General features: G+C 33.9%; 1 pseudogene; it reads right to left on the bottom strand.

The window, feature by feature from the left end:
* Positions 1-6,405: 6,405 nt before the first annotated feature.
* The window catches only part of LOC108317852, a 52,694-nt pseudogene continuing 49,349 nt past the window's right edge, over positions 6,406-9,750 (bottom strand).

Here is a 9,750-nt window from a genome sequence, read left to right as displayed (position 1 = left end):
TATTCAGTTTTCCCCACACCATTTATTGAAGAGATTGTCTTTTCCCTAGTGTATGTTCTTGGCACCTTTGTCAAAAATGAGTTTGCTGTAAGTGTGTGGACTTGTTTTTCAGTTCTCTATTCTGTTTCATTGGTGTATGTGTCTGCTTTTATGCCAATACCATGCTCTTTTGCTTACTATATACTTCTGTACTATAATTTGAAGACAGGTAATGTGATACCTCCAGTTTTGTCCTTCTGGCTTAGGATAGCTTTGCCTCTTCTGGGTATTCTGTGGTTCCATATAAATTTTAGGATTTTGTTTTCTATTTCTGTGAAGAATGGCATTGGCATCTTGATAGGGATTGCACTGAATCTGTAGATTGCTTTGGATAGTATGGACATTTTGACAATATTTATTCTTCCAATCCATAAACATGAAATATTTTTCCATTATTTGGTGACCTCTTCAATTTCTTTCAACAGTGTTTTATATTTTTCATTATAGAGATATTTCACTTCTTAATTTCTAGGAATTTAATGTGTGGCTGTTGTAAATTATAATTTTTTGTGTCTTTTTCACATTGCACACCATTGGCATATACAAATGCCACTGATTTTTGTATGTTGATTTTGTATCCTGTAACTTTAATTTTTGAGGTCTAATACTTTTTTTTTTGGAGTCTTTAGGTTTTTCGAAACAAAAGATTATATCATCTGCAAACAAAGATAATTTGATTTATTCCATTCCAATTTGAACACCGTTTATTTCTTTCTCTTGTCTGATTGTTTTAGCTGGGACTCCAGTACTATGTTGAGTAACAGTGGTGACAGCAGGCATCCTTGTCGTGTTCCAGGCCTTAGAGGAAAGGCTTTCAGTTTATTTTCCATTTAACATAATACTAGCTGTAGGTGTGTGATATGCAGCTTTTATTATTTTCAAGTATGGTCCTCCTATGCCCAGTTTTTTAGGGTTTTTATCAGAATGGGATGTTGAAGTTTAGGAAATGATCTACAGCATCAATTGAAATAATCACATGGTTTTTATTCTTCATTCTGTTGATATGATGCACCACACTGATTGATTTTAATATGTTGAACCATCCTTGCATCACAGTGGTAAATTTCACTTAGTCATAATGAATGATCTTTCTAATGTATTGTTGAATTTGGTTTGCTAGTATTTGGCTGAAGAGATTTGCATCAATATTCATCAAAGATATTGGCCTGTCTTTTTCCTTTTCTGATGTGTCTTTCTGTGTTTTCGGTATCAGGGTAATATTGGTCTCGTAGAATGAGTTTGGAAGTATTCCTTCCTCCTGTACTTTTTAAAATAGTTTGAGTAGGATTGATATTAGTTCTTCTTCATATGTTTGGTAGAATTCAGCAGTGAAGCCCTTGGGTCCCAGGCTTTTCTTTACTGGCAGACCTTTTACTATGGCTTTCATATTATTACTTGGTATTGGTTTGTTCAGGTTTTAGACTTCTTCCTGGTTCAATCTTTGTAGGTTGTATATGTCTGGGAATTTGTCCATTTCTTTCAGATTATCCAATTTATTGACCTATAGTTGTTCATAGTAGCCAGTAAAGATCCTTTGAATTTCTACAGCAATAGTTGTAATGTCACATTTTTAATTTCTGAGTTTATTCTTATCTTCTCACTTTCTTAGTTAGTCTAGATAAAGGTTTGTCAATTTTGTTTAACTTTGCAACAAAACAACTTTTTGTTTCATTTATATTTGTAATATTATTTCCATTTTATTTATTTCTTCTCTGATATTTATTATGTCTTTTCTTCTACTAATTATGATTTGGTTTGCTCTTGTTTTTCTAGTTCTTTAAGATGCATCATTAGAGTGTATAGTTGAAGTATTCCCTCTTTTTTGACGTAGGCACTTATAGCTATAAACTTCCATATCAGTACTGCTTTTGCTGTATCCCATAGGTTTTCGAATGTTGTATTTCAATTATTATTTGTTTCAAAAATATTTTTCAATTTCTTTCTTAATTTCTTCCCTAACCTACTGGCTATTCAGGTCATTCAGGTCATTCAGACATATTGTTTAATTTCCATATGTTTGTATAGTTTTCAAAATTCCTTGTTACTAATGTCTAGTTTTATTTCATTGTGCTCAGAAAAGAGTTAATATTCTTTCAATTTTTTGAACATTTTAAAACTAGCTTTGTGACCTAACATACAGATTGACCTTGAGAATGACCCATGTGCTGAGGAAAAGAATATGTATTCTGCAGCTTTTTGATGAAATGTTCTGTAAATATCTATTAGACCCATTTGGTCTATAGTGCAGATTAAGTCCAATGTTTCTTTGCTGATTTGCAGTGTGGAAGGTCTTTCCAATGCTTAAAGGGGAGTGTTAAAGCCCCCAGCTCTGATTTTACTGGTGCCTATCTCTCTCTCTTTAGCTCTAATAATATTTGCTTTATATATCTGGGTGCTCCCATGTTGGTTGCATATATATATATAAATTGTTGTATCCTCTTGCTGAATTGACTCCTTTATCATTGTATAGTGACCATGTTTGTCTCTTCTTATAGTTTTTGTCTTGAAATCTATTTTGCCTAGGTATTGCTACTAAGACTTGCTAAAATTAAAAACACAGAAGACAATGTAAATGGTATAATGTTTAACAATGTAAAAATAATAATCATTTAAATAACAGGTTAGTATTTAAGAGGAGGCAAGTTTACAGGTAGACAAGAGAAGTGCCCTAAGATTAAAATTCATGAAATTATTTAAAACGATATAAAGAAAAACTTTAAAATTTCAGGCTTCCCCAATGTTCTTATGCTAAAGGGAAGATCATTGCAACACTCTCTTCCAAATGAATGGCTGTTACTAACATTATGCATCAGCCAGATTGCCATGGAAAGGTAAAAGATCTCAGGCATCTGGCAAGGACTGCCTCCTTGATCATTCATAAGTAAGTTATCAGCTGGCCTCTCACAAACAAAGACACGCTAATTGTAAGTTTAGATCTGAGTGTAGCTCCTAAAACCAAAGTCTGTTCCATTCCACATTGACAATGTCATTACAAGTTTGTCTTCCTGGGTGCAGAACTAAGTCAAGACTCATTCCTCTGCCTACCAGAGACATCTTCATAATTGACTCTTTACTCCCATTTTCTTATCAAACATTCACTTTAACTTACATAAAATGTAGATTTACTGGGCTATAACTAAAGCCTCACAGGAATGTAAGTATTTACCTAACTGGTTACCTGTCCCTCTTTCTACATGCCTCCCCCCGTCCTTTTAATGAAATGTATATAAACTAAACCTCCTGAAAACCTCTTCAGAAGAGCAGCCACAGATGTATCTGTGGTTCATGTTTTTTCCAGATGTGCCATAATACTAGATTAATAAGACTTGATGATTAAGAATTAAGCTTCAGTCACTCATTTTGGTTGTCAAAGGCACAACTTCAATGAAATCACCTTTGCAAAAATTTTAATATTGAGAAAATTATGACAGTGAAAGAGACCCGACCTAATCAACCCTGTCTTGCCTTTAACCCTAAACTGTCCTTGTTCATTCCTGGTCTTAGGCTGAGGTAACTATAGAAATAATTTAGTTTTCAGTTGAACTGTGAAACAAAGATGACAACAGCCCTTTCCTGAAACAAACTGCCTTCTTGCCTGGGGACCAGGCCACCTTTGTAAGACTTACAAATTAGCCACAGGATTAGAAATTATGGTTTAGAAGTTATATAACCAGAGGTCATAAGATTCTGAACCTCCCCAATTGCTCCCACTGGTAACATCACTATGATAAAACCTAATATAGGTGTTAAGAGATATTTTCCCGACTCTGCATTCTGATGCATCACCTGGTGCCACTCAGACTGGTAATGTGGTTAAGCTAGTTCTGTGATTCTACCAAGAAACAGAAGCCAGCAAGATGAACCAGCTCTGACCCTCTATGATGTCATCTCTGATCTAACCAATCAGCATTCCTCACTGCCTAACCCCTTATCCACCTTTTAAAAACCCAGTCTCCGAATTTTCAGGGAGACTGATTTGAGCAGTAAAACTCCTGTCTCTTATCTAGCCACCTCTTCATGCATTAAACTCTTGATCCCAATTCCCCTGTCTTCATAAATTGGCTCTGTCTGGGCTGTGGGCAAGATGAACTTATCAGGTAGTTACATCAATTTAATGACTTTCAAAATCATTTCTCTTAAATTTAGAGTATGTTTTAACTACTAATCTCATTTGCAATAAAGAAAAATTTAAGTAAATCAACTACTTCGGTTGCATTTATGTTCCTCTTTTTAAACTCAAGTAAAGGAAGCTTACATTTTTTTAAATTAAAATTATATATAGTTTATTTGCATATATAGTTTATAAACTACATATAGTTTGCTTATGAATATATAAGCATTATATATGTAAATACATTTTTGGAAAAACATATATTTCCATTTGTCTATCCATCAATCCATTCACCCATTCTATATCCTTTTATATCTAGATTTATTTTATTTGCTTTCCTGTCTGTATATTTACATGGATGAGCTGTATGTCTGGAATATTTCTCACCAACTATTAATGATAGTTACTGCTAGATGATGAAATTCTGTGCAAAATGTTCACATTTTCCTTTTTATACTCTTCTGTATTAATTGAATGTTTTAATACTACCTATATATCATATCGTTTTCAAAAAATGAAGTCATTATTCCTTTTCAAAAGAAAGATATATTGTACCATGTCATATATTGTACCATGTTCATGGTTTTTGGGTACCATGAACCCCACTTTAAATCATAATCCCAATTCTGTGGCAGCTTCCACTCAAACTCGCAGAATAAAGGTATAAGCTCTTTAGAACAAAGGAATATGCCATTATCAAATCTTTAATATAAGGACCCTAAAACATTGAGTACAGTATAGTTAACTGTATAAGTCCAATGCAGTTAAAATTAGAATTTCTGATTCAATTTTAAATGGTTGTGCCAAATTCTTAGCTGAGAGAACTGAAACATATCCCAATCATAGACAATTCCTTTCCAGGAAAGTTAAATGAAAAGGGAAGATAGAGGCGTCTTTGAATTAAAAAGCTCCAGTAAAGAATACTTTGCCGTGAATGCAATAATATAACAAGTTTAGAACTAGAATCACTAATGAGAACGTGTATACCAAAATACTGTAAACAAACAATACCACTAGCTGAGAGAAAATAATCTCAAACACAGCTGAGTGGAAAGCAAAAATCAAGTACCTGGGGATAACTGTAAAACAAAGTGTACATATGTGCATAAATGAAATTAAAAAGTATTATATCAAGTATATGTTAATTCACTTATTCAGAATTCAACATGTGCACTACCATTCTAGCGTTAAAAACGGTGATTAACAGTGAGGACATGAAGTCTATCAGTTGAAATAAAAAACAAAATTTATTATCTCTAAATTATGTTCTTCATTTAAGCCATAAGTTATTCTCAAATGAATAGGAAAAATAACAATTTTTGCCTACATCATGTAGAGATAAGCATTCATTTGCTATTCAGAAGAAAATTTTATGTGGTGTGTTTATAGTTAAACATCTTGAAGCAAATCTTCACTTAAATTCACGATGTCTCCATTGGCCTTTCATCCAAAAACAAATATATGTCAAAAGTTTACTTCAATTTGTTCATTAACTATGATTTCACCTTTTCTACCCTATAATATTTGATAACTAGATTTTAAGGAATATCACACAAAGCTTCTTAAAATATTGCTAAACATGTTTAGAGAAGATGATTTTATTATCAACCAACCATATAAGTAAAGAAGAGATGAACTGCGAGACTTCCTTTCTTGCCCCAAATTATGTGTCAGAAAGGAAAATGAATCACGCCTTTCTCCTTCTGCAACTCACAAGATTCTTTTCCATTAAATGTGGGGTGCAAAAAAAAAGTAAAGCTGGATAAAAGAAAGACAATGATTCTATGGCATCCTTAGTACAGGAAATTTCAAAATAAACACATTTCCATTTGGCTGCTTTACAACTTAGCTTAACTTTTTTTTTTGGTAAGAATCACTTTGACATAGGTTAACAACATAAAGAGGTTGACTTCTTTTCCCAGAGTAACATAAACATTTTTCCAGCTAGTTTACCAGTTTTGCCTCCATGCCCAAAAGTTCAGGCAAGCCCAGGTAATCTTGTCTTAGCCAGTAGACAGGATATATGGGGAAACGAGAAAAAATGAGTTTAATCAGGAAACAATACTTTGTTACAGCTGAGATGATTTTAAATGAAGCAAATGATTGTTAACCATGAATGAGAGAACATCTATTTTGGGTCACTGTGACTTATTAATAGAATGCTATTTACTTTTAACTTTGCAAATAAACAGCTGTATTGTTCTGAAACATGATGAAATGCGTGCACCTCTACTAGCAGATTTAGTACTTCTGACCAACAAAAACACCAACTTCCTTACAAATGTGCTTCATGCACTGTATTAGATTTCATTAAGATATAAATTTTAATGCCTTTTTTCTTTTTGAACTCGAATGGGAACTAGAATGGGATGATCCAAAAGATGACCTGTGGTGCTTGGGTAAAGTAATGGTGTTCTGTAAGGGTTGACCCTGGGCTCAGAGTTGGTTAGTGTTTTCAGAAATCACCTGCCTTTCAGGTGACCATAATCTTATTCACCCTTTTCCCTGATCACCAGATGAAGGTCTAGAATGACTTCTCTTTCTTTTCCACTCACGAGAAAGTGATAAACTGGAATAACATCATTTTTTTGGAGGGGGGGAGGTGTGGAAGAGCCCTGTGGGACCTGGATTTGGATCTTGATTTCAACCGAGAAGATCTTAAATATCCTCTGAAACTGAAACGAGATCTTGACTGCGAACTAGAATTTCTTGAAAGGAATCTGGACCTAGACCTTGAACTTGAAAGGGAGAATGAACATGATGAAGATAGTGAAAGTGAAGATTGAGATGTTGATTAAGGACTTTTTCTATTAAATTTCTTTTCATTACAATCTTCTTCTTCACTGACATCAAGATTATATTTTGAGAGATCAGCATCATCTTCATCCTCATCTTCATCTAATTTATATTTAGAAAGATCTTCATCCTCATCCTCTTCTTCTCCCTCCGATTCTTTATCTTCAACCTCCTTTCATATAGATGCATGACCAACTGGCTTCCCTCCGTATTTTTTCTTTTTATATCCAATCATATCATATTTGCCTCCAGATTCTTCTCATTCTATATATTCAACGTTAATTTTTATTAAAACTACCAACATAACTGTTTTATTATTTTTTTTTTCTAATTAAGCATACGTTGGAGTATTACATGTTACACTCTGATCTTCTGGCCCAATTCACATTACTGTGAGTTTTACCTTGCCAGTCATTAGCATTAAATAGGCATCAGCTCTTTTCTGTAACCATTTTTCCTATTTCAGGGCCCCCAGCTTTCATCATCTTGGCCTGCTGTTTTCCTTTTAAGTATTACCATTATTAGTATTATTAATACTTGCTGTTACAAATTATGTTTTTATGTTCATGAAATGATATTCATAACATCTGGTGGAGCTGTATTTTTCTATTTTCAGTGCTCACTCACATACAATTATACCATAACTTCCTCTTTCTGGAGATAATTATGATTATTCATCTTTTTATGTTCCTTATGATCTCCAGGTAATAATTTGTATTTTTGTGCTTTTCTACTATAGATTTTTAAACTCTGATTTTAAATGAAACAATATATTGTCCTATCTCTTTGCTCTGTTGGATTTTTGCTAACAATATAATCTTATAGTTTGTGATAGAACTCTTCCGATTGAATCAATGCTATCTTTACAACAACTAGATCATATCTAATCTTTTAGCATTAAATTGACCATACGCACTTTGAAATATATTTCTGACATAATTTTCTCCATTAAAAAATTAGTTCCCATTGGGATATATTAAATTTACTTGATATTTGGGTACAACCTTGCTGCTTGATTAGACCATTTCACTGTCTTCCTACCATTCACAGTCTCTGCTCTTCCCCTTAAAAGGTAGAGCATAAGGTGGTAACCCTCACTGTTAGTTTGTATATTCCATATGCAGAATTGAAATGCATAAGGTGGAAGTATTTGATGGCATTCATATGCTGTCATTAAATTGATGCTTTTAAATAATGACAGTCAACTATTTGAAGTCCTCTTATTAGCATTTTTAGGGAATTAGTTGGTAAAAAAATATATAATCTTTTTGATTAATTTTATGTATGTTTTTCTAACAAAAGGAAATTAGATGCAATCCTTTAATTAAGTTCACATAATATTTAATATTATAGCTTTTGTAATATTAATTGGTTTTGAAGGAGACTTTCAGAGATTAGATTTGGTAATCCAAGAATCCTAGCTGATATTTTAAAAATAAATAAAATTTGCAAATTAATAAGTAGTGTAGATTCCCATTCTCTGATTACATTAGGTCCAACTAAGTAACTTACACAAGGAAAAATAGTCTAGAAGTAACCTAGTCAGGAATACAACATAGGTAGTCCTGTTTGACATTATGTTCTTAGACACTACCACCTTACCTTCTTTGTATGTTTACTCATTGTAAATACTGGAAAAACAGGAGACAAACCTTTAACTTCTCTTTCTTCCCAAGAAGATGCTAAATTTACTTTTTTTACTCCATAATAGAATGAGAAATATCATAGTCCATATGTAATTTATAAATTAGTAATCAAGATTTACAGAAAATAAATAAAGTCAACTTGAATTAATTCATATTTCCTAAAACCCTTGTCTAGAATAAAGAATAAATTCTTTGGTTATTTGTTTTTAACATCTAACACACAAGATAATACAGATATTTTTAAAATATGTAATTTTTGGCATGTTATAATCATATTACTACATGTGCTACATAGTTTTCAAAAAGGGGAAAAAATCTTATGCAGTGTTTTATAGTAATGACAACCCAGAAAGATCAAGAGTAGAAATTCATAAATGTACTATAGCATTATTTGTTACTTTTATTAGGTTCATATTTAAATACTTTCATACTAAATGTTGGGCTAATTTATAACTCTTCTACATCTCTAATAATTTTGAGGATTAAATTGCAAAATAAAAATCTATTATAAAAGAAAATAGAACATAATTATAGGAGAGCATGAACAACTTACACAAAAATCTTTTAAAACACACAGGCTCATACTTGTAATCCCAGCACTTTGCCAAGGCAGGTAGACTGCTTGAGCTCAGGAGTTTGAGACCAGCCTGGGCAATATGGTGAAACCCTGTCTCTACCAAAAATAATAAAAATTAGTTGGGCATGGTGATGCCTGTCTGTGGTCCCAGCTACTTGGGAGGCCAAGGTGGGAGATCACTTGCAGTGAGCCAAGACTGTGTCAGTTCATTCCAGCCTGGGTGACAGAGTGAGACTCCATCTCAAAATTTTAAAAAATTGGTGGATCCAAGATGGCCGTTTAGGAACAGCTCAGGATTGCAGCTCCCAGTGAAAGCGCAGGGGGTGAGTGGACGCTGTGTTTTTATTGCCCACAGACTAGGAAATTCCCGGGCAGAGGTGCTCCACGGTCACCAGCGCGGCTGTTTCGGCCAGCGCGGCTGTGCCGGCCAGCGCCGGCCAGCGCTGCTGCTTTGCCCCGCGCGGCTGCTTTGCCCCGCGCGGCTGCTTTGTCGGCGCCCCGGAGCCGCGGTTCTCCGTACAAAATACACTGGTCCGGGGGCCCTTTATGCTAGCGATTGGAGCCACGGGAAGTCGCCCATA

Source organism: Cebus imitator, unplaced genomic scaffold (genome assembly GCF_001604975.1).
Source record: "Cebus imitator isolate Cc_AM_T3 unplaced genomic scaffold, Cebus_imitator-1.0 Scaffold210, whole genome shotgun sequence".
NCBI lineage: Eukaryota > Metazoa > Chordata > Mammalia > Primates > Cebidae > Cebus > Cebus imitator.
Note: the sequence above shows the minus strand (reverse complement) of the source record. Positions and strands in the feature narration are given on the sequence as shown.